At 39.5% G+C, this 19,173-nt stretch overlaps 1 long non-coding RNA gene across 1 annotated transcript in view; it reads left to right on the top strand.

The window, feature by feature from the left end:
- LOC117095744 overlaps window positions 1–19,173 on the top strand; it is a 213,939-nt gene that overhangs the window by 110,736 nt on the left and 84,030 nt on the right. Inside the window, exon 2 of the long non-coding RNA XR_004442159.1 lies at window positions 7,179–7,243. This is a non-coding gene — a long non-coding RNA (uncharacterized LOC117095744). The remainder of the gene's footprint in view (window positions 1–7,178; window positions 7,244–19,173) is intronic.

The following is a 19,173-nucleotide window of genomic DNA, read 5'->3' as shown; positions in this document are numbered from 1 at the left end:
TGAGGTTACCAAATATCCCATGGGAAATGCTTACAATAAAAATTCACTCGTTGCTTACCTAAAGTTCAAATGTAACTAGCTATAGTGCGTTTTTATTTGCTAAATTTGGTGACTCTACTCACTAGAAAAATAAAATATGGTAGTGCATTTCAAAAGAACCAGGATTTTGAGAACAATTATTTTCCCCGATTAATAACAGCCTCCCCTTCAGTGGAAGATGGTGCCTGCTCTCCGTGGTCTCCTGAAGTGCTCTGGATCTCTGTCCCCTATCATATGCTGGTGTCCTTCCAGCTGTTCCTGGCAGTCTGGTGATCTTAGGCATTCTAGCTTGTCGGTGGCTGGGGAAGACATGGTAATAGGCACTTGTAGTTAAGCCCACATCTCCAGGGTCAGAACAGCTCAGGACTCCTATCTTGCTATACCTTAAGGTTTTGCACACAGGCCCAAAACCAGGGCCTCCAGATACTTAGCCCCACCGATGTACACACTGGCGCCCCTCTGGCGTTCCCTAGATAATGTATTTACACATCACTTATCCTCTAGACTCTGGGGCAAATATACATTTCATATATTTTCTTATTTAATCTTGTATCAGTTTTATGAGGAAAATGTTATTCTCTCTTTACTTTTTGAAAGAGAGATTTGTAAAGCTTGTAAGAGAATTGTGAAGCTTGGAATGGTTACATCACGTGTCCATAGTTCATAAAGATTCCAACACAAAGTCTACTCCAACGCCCAAGCTCTTACCTCTTCTCTACTGCCTGCCTGTCTCCCATTCTCCCTACACTCTCTCCCCATTCTGCGTTTCATGTAAGTCACAAAGGGATTATAATGACTTACAAGGATGTAAAGAGATGGACTGGACTTTGGGACAGGCTGTGTCTGTGAGCTCTACTATCAGGGGGCAAGTGAATTCATCTGTCTGAGACCCAGTTGCCTTAATCTTTAAAACTGGGATACAAATATTGGCTGCATAAATGTATTGGGAGGATTAAATAAATTAACTTGGTAACATCCAAGACACTTGGCACATGCTTGGTTCTGAAATCTAGGATGCTCACTGTGTATATAAGCAAATACCTAACAGTAAGAAGTGCCATGGATGTTGTAAAAGAACTAGGTGCAAGGAATAATCGAAACACAAATGAAGAGCCAAATGAGAGAATAGGAAGAAGAGGAGGAGGAAGAGGAGAAAGAAGGAGAAGAAGATGATGGGAGCCTTGGGGGAAGGAGATGACTTGTCTCAGGGACTCAAGATAAGGGGTATTAGAATTTGAGCCTGCTTTTTCAGTGAGGTTTTTTGGAAGCTGAGGCAAAGCAACTTAGCATGAGCGGCAGTGATACCTTTGAGCCAACAGGGTTCTCAGATTTGCATCTGTAGAAGCTCTGTGTGCAGCAGACTTTGTGGCTCTGAGTTCACCATGGGAAGAGGAGGGTCAGAACTCAGAATTCCTTGAGAATTCCTGAGAATTACTTGAAAATGTCTGGCTCATGACTGAGACATACTTATGTTCTTCATAGAATATACAGTCACTTTTCTGGGCTTCCCTTGGGGAAAAAACAGTCTGCATCAGTTATTTATAGTTTTTTCTGAAAGACAAAACAAAACAAAGTAAATTAAATCTGAGCCAGTGCTTGAGGGTAAAGGATTCTGGGCTCAAATGAAATGTTCACTTGTTAGTATTTACTGAGTGACCTTGGCTGGGTTGCATCATCTCTCTGGGCCTTTCTTCCTCATATGTACAGAAAACAGATTAAGAAATTGCATGAACCTCTGTCCAGTGTCCACCTCATGCCTTGCCCTGTGGTAGATGCCTGGTCCAGAGGACACCGCAGCCTTTCCCACGGTGGTGATCACAACACAGTGAGCATGGGCAGGGGATGAACACAGGGTTAAGATTCACATAACCCAGCAAACATCGATAGTATTACATCAGAAGGGGACACATGCTGTGAAGAAAATGATGCTGGCTTATAGAATAGAGTGAGGCTGGGACTGAACAGCCAGGAGGCGGGGCCAGGCCCTGTTCATACAGCAGTCAGACATGGCTTCTCTGAGGAGGTGACTGTATTAGTCCATTCTCACACTGCTGTAAGGAACTAACTGAGACTGGGTAATTTGTAAGAAAAGAGGTGTATTAGTCTGTTTTCATGCCACTGATAAAGACATACCCAAGACTGGGCAATTTACAAAAGAAAGAGGTTTAATGGACTCACAGTTCCATGTTGCTGGGGAGGCCTCACAATCATGATGATAGGTGAAGGGCACATCTCATATGGTGGCAGGCAAGAGAAGAGTGAGGGCCAAGTGAAAGGGGTTTCCCTTATCAAACAATCCGATCTCATGAGACTTATTCACTACGATGAGAACAATATAGGGGAACTATCACCATGATTCAATTATCTCCCACTGGGTCCCTCCCATAACATGCGGGAATTATGGGAGCTACAATTCAAGATGAGATTTGGGTGGGGACACAGCCAAACCATATCAAGAGGTTTAATTGACTCATGGTTCCGCAGATTATACAGGAAGCATAGTGGCTTCTGCTTCTGGGGGGCCCTCAGGAATCTTACAATCATGGCAGAAGGTAATGGGGAAGCAGGAGTCTTACATGGCTGGAGCAGGAGGAAGAGAGACAGCAGGGAGGTGCCACACACTTGTACAACAACCAGGTCTTGTGATAACTCATTCACTCACTGTCACAAGAACAGCACCAAGGGGATGGTGATAAACCATTCGTGGGAACTCTGCCTTCATAATCCACTCACCTTCCACCAGGCCCTTCCTCCAGCACTGGGGATTACAATTCCACATGAGATTTAGTGGGGACACAGATTCAAACTGTATCATTCTGCCCCTGGCCCCTTCAAATCTCATGTCCCTCTCACATTACAAAATACAGTCATGCCTTCCCAACAGTCCCCCAGAGTCTTAACTCATTCCAGCATTAACTCAAACATCTAAGTCCAAAGTCTCATCTGAGACAAGGCAGATCCCTTCTGTCTGTTTTGTTCTAGCCATGTTGGCAGCCAATTGGGTGGTGCCCACCCACATTGAGGGTGGGTCTTCCTCTTCCAGTCCACGTACTCAAATGTCGGTCTCCTCTGGCAACACTCACACAGACACATCCAAAAATAATACTTTACTAGCCATGTAGGCATCCTTCAGATTCAATCAAGATGACACCTAATATTAACCATCACAGTGACCTTCGAGCAGACACTTGCATACATTGAAGGAACCAGTCACGAGAGCTGGCAAGAAGCATGTTCTGGGTGGCTCTTCAAAGAGTTGCCCAACAGAAGGCTAGGAAAGAAGGTTATGTCAGGAAGGAATTTGGACTTTCCTGGAAAATGTGGAAGAAACAAGAAGAAATCTCTGCTGGTATCTTGTCTACAGCTTACAAACACTTTTGGTCTTTTCCACATGGGAGACACACACATGTGGTTTGTGTGCATGTCTATGTATATATCCACATTCTTAAATGCACTTCAGGGACATAGACCAGGCACATATACCCTAGATTTTCCCTGTCATTGAAAGGTCCCTTATGACTAGTTTTGGGCCATAAACAGGTACTGGCCATGTCCACTGCCACTACCCACTTCTACTGATGCCAACACTGCCAATGCATCCTGGTGGCCTCCCCTACAGGCATTCCTCTGGATGCTGCAAAAACAAATTTTCCAATGAATGGCATTAGCAGGGGAATGGAAACCTATTGGCTACGGTGGGCCAGCGCTCCCGGCTTTACTCTGATAGTCTTATAATCTATGTTTTGTGACATAACCAAGAAAGTTAAAATAGACCTTGAGAATCAGAACAGACTGGGCATCAAAGGGTTGTGGTGTCATCTCATCAGAGGGGTAATCAGAAAACAAGCACTTAGTGCACACAGATGAGTGTGGATATGTAGGCTGGACCGGAGACAGCATCTTCATGAGATTGGAAGTGTAATCAGACAAGAGCTTGAGGATAGATATTTGGGTAAGGAGACTTCAGGTGGAAAAATACTTTATGCTGAGAATTACAGAACATTACAGTCCAGTAAGGAAATATTCCACAATAAAATAAAATCATCAGGAAGGAGTGAGAGAAGAACTGATGGGAGCAAAAGATGGGAGAAGGAGAATTTATCACCCCAGTGAGAGCAGGATGAATGGAATCAAGGGGCAGGGGCCTGGGAAGAGTCAGAAATAGGAGTACAAAAAAATGTTATTTTCCCCTGATGAACAGTGAGGATCAGTTTGGCCTCCCATAGCACCCTCTGTGTTCCTGGCGTTTTATGTGTATGCAGTAACCTGACATGTGGCATTTAGTGAGAATAGGTACTTTTTCTTGGTGGCGCTGATGTCTGACAGTAATGCCATGTAGCCATATACAAGCTTCACAAGGGCTTTCATCAAAGAAAGGTTTACTCAGAATACAATGAAGCTCTGTGCTTTTGCTAAAATCTACACAAAACACCTGAAGACTAGCAGTTTAGGAAAGATGGCAAAAAGTACTACCTCTTAATTCAGAAATGGCATTGACTAGGTGTGGTTCACATCTGACATAAGGCGGAATACTCATTTTGAAGTGTATCTTGTGGATTTGCTAGCAGGAAAACTGCAACAGCCATACTCACATCTGTGCAAAGTTAATGAATGACTTTTCATATTTTTGGTGCTCTGCTATATTTAAAATTGAAGGCCCTATCATGTAATAAAAATACTAAACTACTTATATGAACAGTGGAAGAGGGTGAGGCCAGTTCAAATTAACTGAAATCAACAAGATTATTTAGGAGAATAGAAGCAATATTGTACAAAGATTGGCCAAAGGCCACGCTGGCTAAGTTATCATTTCTCTCCCTTTGATGGCCTTTAAGTTGGGATTTCCTTCCAAGTTGGGTTTATTTTTCATTTATCTGGGAAGAGTGTGGTTTAGTGAAATTTTAAAGTTATGCCTTTACTTTGCTGCATCTAAGAAACAAAAAGAAACATGACAGTAATAATTTCAAGGTAATTTGATACAGGTATGTATCCATCTGTTTTCACATTGCTGATAAAGACATACCCAAGACTGGGCAATTTACAAAAGAAAGAGGTTTAATTGGACTTACAGTTTCACATGGCTGGGGAGGCCTCACAATCACGGCAGGAAGCAAGGACGAGCAAGTCACATATTACGTGGGTGGCGGCAGGCAAAGAGAGAGCTTGTGCAGGGGAGCTTCCCTTTTTAAAACCGTTAGAGCTCGTGAAACGCATTCACTATCACAAGAACAGCATGCGAAAGACCCACCCCCATGATTCAATTGTCTCCCACTGGGTTCCTCCCTTAATGCGTGAGAATTATGGGAGCTACAAGATGAGATTTGGGTGGAAACACAGAACCAAAGCATATCAAGATATAAGAGAAAAGATTGTATTATAAAACTGACCCTAACCTGGGCACCTCCATCTACTACTTCTTCCTCTCCACTAGCATCTCAGCCTTCATCCCCACCCCCATCTCTCACTAGATGAGCTACGTGTACATCCTGCTGTGTGAGCTTCCACACATTTTCTATACCTATGTAATTTAATTATAAAATCACGTCATCACCACATACAAGAATGTCTCAGCCTCAGTGCTCTTGACACGTGAGCCAGATAAGTCTTTGAGGTGGGGGGCTGTCCTGTGCACTGAGGCATGTTTATCAGCATCCCTGGCCTCCACCCACCAGGTGCTAAGAGCATGCTCCCCACAGCCTTGATGTCTCCAGACATCATGAAATATCCCTAGCAGGCAATATCACTCTTGATTGGGAATAATTGATATGAAGGCTTAGTTTTACAATTTGTTTATATATGTATATATGTGTGTGTATATATATATATAGATATATACTATCTACATATATACACATTTTATATATATATATATAGAGTAACCATTTTATTACAAAACCATTTTGTTCTCTTTCTGCCTACTGCTTTTCCCAATCAAAATCATTGATAAAATTCTTTAACATATAATTAATGCTATTTAATTACTTTCCATGAATGCTTCTTATTCTGTCCAGTGAATATAACATTGCTCCATGGATTTATCCCCCCATTCTTTCATCTATGGGCATTAACATGGTTTCTAGTTCTTGACCTCCAAATGGCAATGCTGTAATGAGTGTCATGGTACGTGTGCCTTTACAGATCCCCAGAAATGGAATTGTAGCATAAGAATTTTATTTTATTTTATTTTACTTTTTGGGACAGGGTTTTGCTCTGTCACTCAGGCTGGAGTACAGTGGCATAATCACCGCTCACTTCAGCCTCGACTTTCTGAACTCAAAGAATCTTCCCGCCTCAGCCTCACAAGTAGTTGGAACTACAGGCATGCATGTCCATGCCTGGTTAATGTTTAAAAATTGTTTGTAGAGTCTAGGTCTCTCTCTATGTTGCCTAGGCTTGTCTAGAACTCCCAGGCTCAAGCAATATCCCCACCTTGGCCTTCCAAAGGACTGGGATTACAGGCATGAGCCATGGTGCCTGGCCTTCCGTATTTTTAATTTTATTAGATATTGCCAGATCGCCTAATGACAGCCTTTGAAAAAAACTTTTAAAACTCTAAATTTTATGTATAAGACTGATACGAGTGATTAGTTAAGTGATTTCTCGAACATGGAAAGAAATACAAATATATTCAAAGTTTGCCTTTTGGTTTTCGTCCTAAAAATTACAATTTTTTGTGCAGGAGGAAGTTTGGATTAACAGTTTAATCATCAGATCTTTCAAATTTCTTGTTTGTCAGGAGTTTTGAGTATAGTCACCAATTAAAATGAATAAACTGCAAAATTAAATTCTATGCCAAGAGTGTTACTTTTTTCTGCAATCAGTTTACCCTGTGTTAAGTATTTCAAGACTAGAAATGAAAATGGAATGGGGGACTGGATTAAAGTTGTCTTAAGTGATGGAATAATACAAATATGCCTTGTGAGTTTCCTTAGGATTAATGGGTGGCTGAAACCCTGCAACTTAACCTCACCATGCAAGTCGGCACAGTCTGAGTTATCTGTCACTATCCAATGATGGATGAAAATAGTTCTGTTTGATACTTTGGATCGTTTTAATGTACTGTTTTATTCCCCACTCAACAGCTCAGGATAGCTTTTAAGCAACATGATTTCATTTGTTTTATTCTTTCCTCCTTTTAGAGTTCTCCAGTTGAAAGAAGAAAGCTTAACCTGGCTTCTGAATTCCAAGAGCACACTGCACAGTGGTAAGAAAATTAAGGTCTATTTTTTTTTTTTTTTTTTTTGCTTTTTGAGGACTTGAGTGACTCAGCAAGTGTGATAGTGGGAGATGTTATTTCTGATGGCTATTGTGCTGTACGTGTAGCTGTCTTCTGGAAGTAGAGGCTGCTGGGATCTTCCCTGGACTTGTGTATCAGGGAGAAAGAACTAATTTAAAATAAAGCAAAATATGTGTCTACTCTTTACTAGGTTAACTTTAAAAAATAGACAAGTAATTGCAAAGTTTGCAATACGCATGCATTACTTGTCTATTTTTGCAAGTAAATAGTTACATGCGTCTATAGTTGCACCTGAGTGCCAGTGCAACAAGAGTGTTGCTCTCCAAGCTGTTGGGAATGGAAGTGTTAGCTGTAAGTCTCACAGAGCTTTTGGGCTTTGCCTGATGCCTTTTAATGTTACAAGAAGATTTTGTTCTGTCAGTTTCTCTCATGCAATGTAATTGGACTTCTCCAATTCCTCTTTTCTCCTTGGTTATTTCTCCTAATAAGAGAAATTAGCTTTATGTGCCTTCAATATTGTGGTTATATGCCAATTTAAAATGGAATAATCTCATTTGCTGCATTTTGGTTTGATATTGTGCATGAAATTTAGAAATCATTTCCATTTAAAATGACAAGTTATATCACAACATTATGAAAGGTTTAGGGAAAGAGATATTGAAAAAACTATTCCACTGATAATTTAGCATAGCAACAGTTACTGGTTTAATACCAACTTCATATGTATTTTTTCCTTTTACACATACAATTTAAAATTCTGACTTTAAATCAATTACTTTTTAATATGTAATATCTGCCAATGGGGCAAAATGTTAAGAACTCCAAAATTGTGTATATGAAATGTATTTGTCTCTCCTTCCTTCTTTGCCCCATGCCAGCTAGTTCCCTTTCTAGGACACATCTGATGTTTCTGTTTTTCTAATTTACAGGTCCTTCGAGATTATTTACATTGTTTGCAATCTGTTGCTATGCTAAACAATGCTTTGAAAAAGAGTAGAACATCTTTATGTGTATGCTGTCTCTCCTATGTTCTAGTTCTTGGATGGAAGGAAAAGGTTGCCACTCAATATCTAAAGTAAAAATCTGACTTTATTGCTTGCTAAACAAGAGACAGCAGTGCTTGTAGGACACAGTTCTGTTAAAACAAAGCAAATGCTGGTCATATATAGGGTTTGGGAAGCATTAAGTTCGGGAATTAAAACACCGTGAGAAGTGTGTGTGGAAATTAATTGACCTTTAGCGGTGAAAGCTTGGCATTTGGAGTGTGCCTGTTGCTAATAGTTGTATTTCAGAAGTATGGCTGTTACTGATTGGCTAGCTTTCAGAAGTATGTTACTAAAGTGGATTGTCACTGATCAATTTTGATGTGTTTTTGTGTGTGTGTGGGAGACAGAGTCTCGCTCTGTTGTCAGGCTGGAGTGTAGTGGCGCGATCTTGGCTCACTGAAACCTCTGTCTTCCCAGTTCAAGTGTTCCTCCTGCCTCAGTCTCCCAAGTAGCTGGGACTGCAGGCGTGCACCACCACGCCCAGCTAATGTTGTATGTTTAGTAGAGACGGGGTTTCACCATGTTGGCCAGGACGGTCTCCATCTCTTGACCTCATGATGCGTCTGCCTCAGCCTCCCAAAGTGCTGAGATTACAGGTGTGAGCCACCGTGCCCGGCCGATTTTGATGTCGTTATAACAAGTTGTGGTAGTGACTTGTTGATACCTTAGGACTGTGACCAAGAAAGAGTTATCATTTTCCTTTAAAATTTACATTCTCAACTACGTGAGAAATTTATGGGAAATGGAAGTCCTGGGTCAAATAGTGTGTGCATTTTATATTTTAATTGACTAGAGATTTACCAATTTACACGCCCACCAGCAATGAATGACAGTGCTCATTTCTTCACAACATAGTGTGTCATCAGGTTTTTGATCTTTGTTAACCTAAGTGAAATATAGTATCTTTCTGAAGTTTTGTTGTCTATTTCTTTACAATAAGGTTGAGAAACTTTGTATATGATGAAAAACTATCACATTTTATTTTCTGTATGCTTTTCTGTCATCTACCCACTTTTAATGGAATTTTAAAAATACTGACTTTTAATGACTCATGTATTAGTTAGCCCTGTACATTAAGAGTTGTAAATGTTTTCTCCAGTATGTTCTTTGTCTTTTTATTTTGTTTATGGTGTTTATTTGGGGAGAAAAAGCTTCTAAAAACAAGCCTGGACACAGTTGGATTGATCAGTATTTTTAATTGTCTTTTGGGTTTTTGGTTACAGTTGGAAAACTCTCTTATTTTGAGATTATAATATTTTCTATGCTCTTCTTTATTGCTTTTATGGCTTTATTTTCATTCATTCTTCTGGAATTTGTGCTGGTGTAAGTGTAAAGGAGGATACGATTTTTTAGGTAGCTGCTTAGATGCCTCACCACTATTTCTTAGATAATACATTATTTCCCTACTAATGTGAATGATCATCTTTGCTCAAAACTAAAGCTTCCCAAGTATGTTGATTTACTGCTGATCTTTTTCTCTGATCCATCAATTATTATGCTGGCTTTTTATTTATCATAATACCACATGCATTTTTCTGTTTAACTGGCTTCTTGCTAATCACTGTGGTGTTCACATTAAATGAATATTGTGCAATTTACTCAACAACTCTCCCTTTTGTTGCCCTCCATGTAACGTTGGGGAGATTTTTGGCTATAAATCAACAGATACATTTTTAAAAAACTTTATCTCTGTTTATTCCATAAACCACCTATCATTCTGGGGCGAGGTCTGATTGTCTCTAGTTTAACAAGTACCCCAGGTGATTTCAGGGAAGGCTGATGTTTCATTGCATGTTGCTCTTTGGCGTTGAATCCGATCACACGTGGATCATATCATCACACAGCTGATCCAATCAGTGATGATAAGCGATTGATTTTTCTGGTGACGGTTTGAGTTTTACCCCGTCCACACATTGTAGATTTATGTACATATTCACTTCTATGTGTATATAAGTACATGCAAGTATATAACAAATGGATACTGCTGTGAAGGCGGAATGTATTTGATGTGATACTTTTGGAAATACATGAAATTGTTGAGATTTGATGAGAGTCCATTTATGATTCTTAGTTTTCGTAGAGAAATAGGAAGGGGCTACTGAATGGTCCACCTTAAGACCAAAAAGGGCAAAAGTACAGAACGAAAGGCCAAACAATGATTTCATTATACAAATGAAATGAGAAAATGCAGTGAAATTCCATCCATCCCTGAGGACTGACTCCATTTAGAGGTTAGAAGAGCAGCCTGGAGTGATCTCACACGGGTTCCGTACCGTCACTCCGGAGCAACTGTAGAAGGGTTATGACTAAGAATGAAAGGATCAGCATGTGAAGTTTTTCGCTTTAACTACCCTTCTGTGGGGTACATAAGAAATAAAACAGATAATGGATCCAGATGGCCCATCCCCTGGTGAATAGTGAACAAGGGGTATCTAAATAGGTGAGTGCAATCTGCAGCAAAAACCCCAAACAAGAACACCGGCCGTGAGTCTCAGTTCAGTTTTAGAGGCAGACTGTTAAGTACATTAGGTGATGTCATAGACTGTGATGAAGAAGATATTGGAAAGAATTGGCTGAGGGAAGTTCTAAATGCAAAAAATCATGATTTATTCCACTTTCATGGGCCATTGCAATTTGCAGAGACTTTTCCCATTAAAACAGGCTTCATGATACCCAGATTACTGATGAGAAAACTGAGTTGCATGGAGGTGAGATGGTACCCAGCTAGTCACGGTTGGAGCACCTCAGGGAGCACTAACTCCGCATCTTATTCACATACTTCAACTCAACTCACATTTATGAAAGACCTAGCCTACTTATGCAACCAAAGTATCCGGGGTATCAAGGCGTGTGGATTATCTCTAACAGTAAGAATATGAAGGCTGATAGCGTCAAATAGGGAGAGGGGGCTTTGTTATGCTTTTGTGTGCCTTAATTGTCCTGGAGTCTTCAGCAAGTCTGTGATGAATGCAGTGGAAAAAGAGCAGACTTCAAAATTAACTTAAAATTTTAATCATTGAAATTAAATCACAGACATAAATTAGACAGATACCTGTGAAAGCAAACATTTTTTAAAGCTGGGAACTCCCTGCTTTGTTGATTCACTTTATAGGATGGCCATACGGAATTGATGTTAATAGCCAACAAACCATTGTCAGATGCATAATAGATTGCTCATTACTCATGGAAACAGACTTTTTGAACTAGAATGGTGCGTTTTAATTGCCTTTTAGTAAGATGCTTTGTCTTTTTCTTCCCCCACCTAGGTCCCATCAGCACTTACCCCAGTGCTGGCCTGAGTTGTAATAGATTCGTAATAGACACGTTTATGTATTAATAATAATAAAGATAAATTATGTTTGCAAGTGCTTCCCCCTACATTTTATCTCTATGACAACTCTGGGGGATATGCAGGGCAAGTGTTATTATCTCTACTTTATTGATGATGAAACCAAGGCATGATAAAGTCAGGAGATTTTTCAAAATTTCACAAGTGAATCAGGATTCAAGGTCTGGTTTTGTTATTTGACAATATCCTGTTCTGTATATAATAAACCACCCTGTGCTACGACATGAAACTCACAATGCTAAGGCAACAGGATGTGGCTACTGGTGTGAATTCTGTCCCTGTCAACTGTGCGTTCTTTACCTCTTTGAGACATAGTTTATTCATTCTTAAATTGGTAAAAATAGTAGCCATTCCTATTTACAAAGTTTTGATGAGACTCCATTGAGATAATGCATAAGGAATTTCTTTGAACTTTTCCACAGTGTTTCTCACCTAGAGCTCTTGAATGGCTTCAGTGGGTCTGTAAAATCTGTAACGTTATATAAAATTTGATACTTACTTGTATATAATGCATTTATTTTTTCTGGGGAAAGTGCTAACAATTTTATAAGATTTTCAGATTTCTGTGATTAGAATTATGCAAAACATTATGCACAATACTAGTGTGGTGTGATTAATACAAAATATCTTTTCTGATATTATAACACATTCCTTTCAGAAAATATGAAAAATACAGAAAAGCACAAAAAGAAAATAATAGTCATCCAGAAACATGTCATTTGGAGAGAATCAACATAGCAATGTCACATTGTTGATGTGGATTGTTATGGCTGATATCACATTGCAGCTTTTTTTTTATAAATAAAAAATGTTTTGGGGATAGCACAAATATATTTTATGTATTACATATATAGTTTACGTGCATATACATTTGTAGGATTGGGATCATTTTAAATATGTGAACATGGACTTACTGATATAATATTTTTCTATATGATGTTTAACATCTGCCTTGAAATCTCTATATAGTTATTCCATAATTTCTATACCTAATATTCTAGGTTTAGAGTATTGTATTGTACCTTCAAATTTGTTTTCATTTTTGTCATTTTAACTAATATCACAATGTATATGCTTCTACATGTAATTATACTACATATTCATAAATTTTATGTATTTTCTGAAATCAACTTATATATCTCTTGCTTTTCTAACTGAATGGTCCAATTATTAAGTATTCCCTTCTCCCAGATGTACTTTAGCTTTTTATTACCATGTTTCCAAAAATCTTACTGGATTTAAACAAAATTCATTATGCCTATTAATTCTTTGGGGGAAGAATTTTAATGTTGATATTTCTTTTCTAAAATATAATTTGTCACTTCTTTTATCCAGAATCAGTACCCTTGAGCATCTTCTCTTTTGACCTAATGCAGTAAATTCTTTTGAAATTTCCATAGTAAATAATTTTTTCGTTCTTAGAGGAAATTGTTCTTGAACATGATATAATAATTTTAGACTACATTTCCAAATTAAATTGTCAATATTTGATTTAGAATTTTTTCATTTATAATTATGAGGAAGATTGGTCTCTAAATTTATATTTCTGGAGTTTTTCACTTTTTCAAATATCTGTGTAGAGATTGCCATAAAAAATGGAAAAGTCTTCCATCTTTCTCCACAAGGAATTTTAGAAAATTGTGAAATTTTCTTCCCTATTTATTCATTAAGCTCTTTGGCATCATTTATGTTTTCTTTACCAATCATCTATTTAATTTAAAATTTTTATTTGTCAGAATACAATATTACACAATTTTTACTCGTGTCTGTGGTCATATTCATTGTTTTTCCCAGTTTTATATATGTAGGTTTTTTCCCTTTTCTATTTGATTAGGCCTGCTAAATGTTTGATCAGAAATTTTTTTTCTACAAAGAATCCACTCTTAGATTTGTGTATTTTGTCTAGAATTTACTTTCTAATTCATTAATTTCTGCTGTTATTTTTCCCCCTTTCTGTTTTCCTTAAATTGTCTTTGTTCTTGTTTTTCCATTCTTAAAAATTGAACACTTATTTTAGTAATTTTCATTCTTTCTGATGTCCTGATAAAAGTCTTACAGGCTATAGGTTTCCTCTGGTATATAACGGCATCAGCATTCCAGATGTTTTTATAAATTTTGTTTTCACTTTCATTAGTGTCCAAATAATCCTTAGTGGTGTGCCTGATTTTTAGTGGAATTGTTTTTTGTTTTAGACAGAGTTTCGCTCTTATTGCCCAGGCTGGAGTGCCATGGTGTGATCTTGACTTACTGTAACCTCCATCTCCTGGGTTAAAGCAATTCTGCTGTCTCAGCCTCCCGAGTACCTGGGATTACAGGCATGTGCCACCATGCCCGGCTAATTTTGTATTTTTAGTAGAGACAGAGTTTCTCCATGTTGTGGTGCAATTGTTTTTTTAGAGAATAATTTGTGATGTGGTAATTTTGGACAGTCTTTTTTTCTGTTTTTTGGGCTTATGAGAGTATATAGCGTACTATATAATTACTATTTGCCAATATTCTTTGTAAGCTTGATAGGAAATATATCATCCTTTTCTCTCGTAAGACACCAAACTTTCTGTAAACATAATAAATCTTATTGTTATTTGGAACTTCTTTCTCTATGCCCCACTCCGGTGTATACGTATTTGCATACTTCAACTGTGAAAGATGGAGGAAGGTTCCACTACGGTTAACTTATCTTTATTCCTCGAATAATCTGTGATTACTGTATTTTGAAAAATATTATTTGGAGCTTAAAGATTTATGACTTTCATGGTTTCCTTTTGGATTTTATCATCAAAATACTATAACTCTCTTCATTTCAGGAAATGGCTTTTTCTTCTAATTCTCTGTTACCTGATAAGAATGTGAAAACTCCTATTTTCTCTTCTTATATTTATTTTATTTCTTCTTGCCTTTAGCTGTTACATCTTTGCCTAATCACTTAATAATGCTTATGTGCCAATTTCTTTTAAGTGTTAGGGCTGTTAAATAATACTAGGTTGAATTTGATTAACTCACCGCTTGAACTAACCAAATCAAGCCATGTGGCTGTCTTTTACTTTGCAGTTTAGGGTCGATGTGTATGTTATTATTACAGATGTCATTGTGCTTCCTTTCTTTATCTTGTTTTATTCTCATTAAAAATTTTTTTTCCTGCTATTTCCCTAGTAAGTTTTTAAAAAATATGAACTCGGTTTTCTTTGCTCTTTTCTGTAGCAATTTTATTTTAAATTCTACTAGTAATATACTTTGTTATCAAAATGCTTTTAATAATATTAGTATTTTAAACACATTTATGTTTATTAAGCCACTGACATAGAAATAAAGCACTAAATACTGATTAGCCTCCACGTAAAGTGAGAATATTAGTAGTCTTTAGTTCCCATATTCTATCTAGGCCCACTTCCCAGTTTTTGTTGGTGTCACCTGTGATTTTAGAGTGGGATTATAGACATGTTATCGTATTATCTTATAGGGGTTTTCTCTAGTAAGCTGAAGCAGATCCTGAACATAGATGCCCAGGGAGACCTGTGTGCTTTCTCCAAACTTCTTTCACGTCCCTTCACATGTAGACACCAACTTTTGGGGCCACAGAATTTTCGTTTTTCTTTCTTTTTTTTTTCTTTTTTTTTTTTTTTTTGAGATAAGGTCTTGCTCTGTCACCCAGGCTGGAGTGCAGTGGCACAATCATGGCTCAGTGCACCCTCAACTTCCTGGGGTAAGCTTTTCTCCTGCCTCAGCCTCCCAAATAGCTGGAACTACAGTTGTGTGCCACCAGGCCTGTCTAATTTTTGTGTTTTTTGTAGTGACGGGGTCTTTGCCATGTTGCCCAGGCTGGCCTTGAACTGCCGGACTCAAGCAATCCACCTGCCTTAGCCTCTGAAAGGGTTGGGATTATAGGCATGAACCACTGTGCTCAGCCAACAAGATTCTTTAATAAAATATTTTCCCTTCAAAACTTGGTGGATGTGTCAGGTTGATGCAAAACTGTGATTACTTTTGCACCAACCTAGTAGTTTTATTGTATGAAGGCCTTTGATTATACAAAGGATGAAAGGCTTGTGTATACATGTCAGAATTTTTAAAAAGTACTCTGAATGCTGATGAAACTTTTTCTGTCCTAGCATTAACAAAAAAAAAATGTGCTTTCCACGAATTTTGTCTGGAATATACATGGGCGTTTTGATCAGCCATTGTAGGCTGCCTTGTGGGTCAGTCCACTCTGTTGAATAAGGGGACAGTCACCAGTTTTTGGAGCAGTAACTACAAGGGGCTTCATGATGGTGGAATGTGATAAGGAGAAACCACAGAACACCAGATTCCAATTTTGTCTTGGTTGTTAAATGCCACGTGAGTCACTGAGCCCCAGGCGCTCATCTGTGAAATGGGGGTGTTAGAGAAGATTTTCTCAGGAAGCCCAGAATTGGAGAAACAATTCAACCCAAAGTGGTAAACCTGTTTGCTGCATTAGCATTAAATTAAGTTTTAATTAGTCTGTCTGTGTTTTCAGTTGAAAAAAATAAATTCTCTATGACAGAAAAGTACTAGAACTAAACAGGTACTTTACATCTTATGGAAAGCAGAATAATGGCTCCCCCAAAGACGTCCACGTTCTAATCCCCAGAACCCATATTGCCTTACGTGACAAAGAAGAATGAAGATTACAGATGGAATTAAGGTTGTTAATCAGCTGACCTTAAAGTAAGGAGAATATCTGAAATTATTCTGCTGGATCCAGTGTAATCACAGGGGTCTGTAAAAGTGGAAGAGGGAGGCAGGAGAGATCAGAGAGATGAAGTGCAAGAAAGTCTCCAGGTACCATTGCTGGCTTTGAAGACAGTGGAAGGAGCCTCAAGCCAAAGAAAGTGAGCAGTCTATAGAAGATGGAAGACTTCAGGAGGAACACGGCCCTCTGGACACCTTGATTTTAACCTAGAGACCCATTGATATGGTTTGGATGTTTGTTCCCTCCAAATCTCGGTTAAAATGTGATTCCCAATGTTGAAGGTGTGACCTGGTGGAAGGTAATTGGTTCTGGGGGCAGATTCTTCATGAATGGTTTGGCACCATCTCCTTGGTGATAAGTGAGTTCTTGCTCAGAGTTCCATGCAAATTCAGTGAGTTTTCCGTGCAACTCTGAGCAAGTACTCACTTATCACCAAAGTGTGTGGCACTTCCCACCTCACTCTTTTGTTCCTGCTCTCCCATGATGTGCTGGCTTCCACTTCACCTTCTAACTGGAGTGAAAGCTCCCTGAGGCCTCATTAGAAGCCAAACAGATACAGATATTGGTGCCATGCTTGCACAGCCTGCAGAACTCTAATTAAACTTCTTCTCTTTATAAATTACCCAGTCTCAGATGTTTCTTTATAACAACACAAAAACAGCCTAATACAGAAAATTGGAACCAAGGAGTGGGGCATTGCTATAAAGATATCTGTAGGCGAGGAAGCAGCTTTGGAACTGGGTAACAGGCAGAGGTTGGAAGAGTGTGGAGGGCTCAGAAGAAGACAGGACGATGAGGAAAGTCTGAAACTTCCTAAAGACTGGTCATATTGTTGTGACCAAAATGCTGATAGAGATATGAACAGTGAAGGCCAGGCTGATATGATCTTAGATGAAGATGAGGAACTTACTGGGAACTAAAGCAAAGGTCACCCTTGTTATGCTTTAGCAAAGAACTTGCCTGCATTGTGTTCATGTCCTAAGGATTTGTGGAACATTGAACTTGACAATGATGATTTAGGGTATCTGGCAGAAAACATTTCTAAGCAATAAAGCCTTTAAGAGGTGGACTGGCAGATATATGGGCAAATAAATGACTTAAGATTGGAACTTATATTTAAAGGGGAAGCAGAACATAAAAATTTGAAAAATTTGCAACCTGTCCATGTGGTAGAAAAGAAAAGCCCAGTTTCAGGGGAAGCATCCAAGTGGGCTGCAGAACAACAACTTACTAGAGAGATTTGCATGACTAAAAAGGAGCCAAGTGCTGATGGCCAACATGATTGGAAAACGGCCCTGAAGGCATTTTAGGGATCTGCAAGGCAGTTTCTCCCATTTCAGGTTCAGAGGCCTAGGAGGAAAGAATGGTTTTGTGGGCCAGGTCCGAGGTGCCAATGGCCTAAGCCACCCAGGAAATTGATCCCTGCATCCTCACTTCTCTGGCTCCAGCCTTGGCTCAAAGGGTCCCACGTGTAGCTTGGGCCATGGCTCTGGAGGGCACAAGCCATAAGCTTTGGTGGCTTCCACATGGTGTTAAGCCTGTAGGTGCTCAAAATGCAAGAGTAAAGGATGCTTGGCAACTTACACCTAGATTTCAGAGGATGTATGTGAAAGCCTGGGTGCTCAGGGAGAAGCCTGATGCAGGGGTGGAGCCATCACAGAGAATCTCTACTAGGGCAATGCCAAGGGGAAATGTGGGGGTCTGGAAAGGCCACAGGAACTTGAAAGCCTGTGAGAGCAGCCGCAGGGGCTGCACCCTCCAAAGCCACAGGGGTGGAGCTGTCCAAGACCTTGGGAGCCCACCCCTTGCCCCAGTGTGCCCTGAATGTGGGACATGGGGTCAAAGAAGATTATTTTGGAGCTTTAAGATTTAATGATTGCCCTGCTGGCCTGTAGCCCCTTTCTTTTGGCTGATTTCTCTTTTTTAATATAAGAATGTTTACCTAATGCCTGTACCCCCATTGTATCTTGAAAGTAAGTAACGTGTATTTGATTTCACAGGCTCATACTCATCTCCAGATGAGACTTTGGACTTTAGGACTTTTGAATTGGGGCTAGAATGAGTTAAGACTTTGGGGAACTGTTGGGAGAGATGATTGTATTTTGCAATGTGAGAAGGACATGATATTTTAGGGGCCATGGTGCTGAATGATATACTGAGTGTCTATCACCTCCGAATCTCATGTTGAAATGTGATTCCCCATGCTGGTGATGGGGCTTGGTGGGAGGTGATTGGATCGTGGGGGCAGATTCCTCGTGAATGATTTAACAGCATCCCCTTGGTGATAAGTGAGATTTTCTCTGAGTTCACGTGAGCTCTGCTTGTTTAAAAGTGCGTGGCACCTCTGTGCTCTCTCTTACTCCTGTTTTTGCCACGTGTCTTGCCTCGTCCTGCTTTGCCTTCTGCCATAAGTAAAAGCTCCCTGAAGCCCTCTCCAGAGGCCAGGCAGATGCATATGCCAGTGCCATGCTTGCATGGCCTGTAGAACCCTGAGCCAATGCAACCTCTTTTCTTTATAAATTACCCAACCTCAGGTATTTCTTTATAACAATGCAAGAATGGCCTAATACACCCATTTAGACTGCTGACTTTAAGAATTATATGAGACATGGCCGGGCGCGGTGGCTCAAGCCTGTAATCCCAGCACTTTGGGAGGCCGAGACGGGCGGATCACGAGGTCAGGAGATAGAGACCATCCTGGCTAACACGGTGAAACCCCGTCTCTACTAAAAAAATACAACAAATTAGCCAGGCGAGATGGCGGGCGCCTGTAGTCCCAGCTACTCGGGAGGCT

This window comes from Trachypithecus francoisi, unplaced genomic scaffold (assembly GCF_009764315.1).
Source record: "Trachypithecus francoisi isolate TF-2019V2 unplaced genomic scaffold, Tfra_2.0 Lachesis_group14, whole genome shotgun sequence".
Classification (NCBI taxonomy): domain Eukaryota; kingdom Metazoa; phylum Chordata; class Mammalia; order Primates; family Cercopithecidae; genus Trachypithecus; species Trachypithecus francoisi.
Note: the sequence above shows the minus strand (reverse complement) of the source record. Positions and strands in the feature narration are given on the sequence as shown.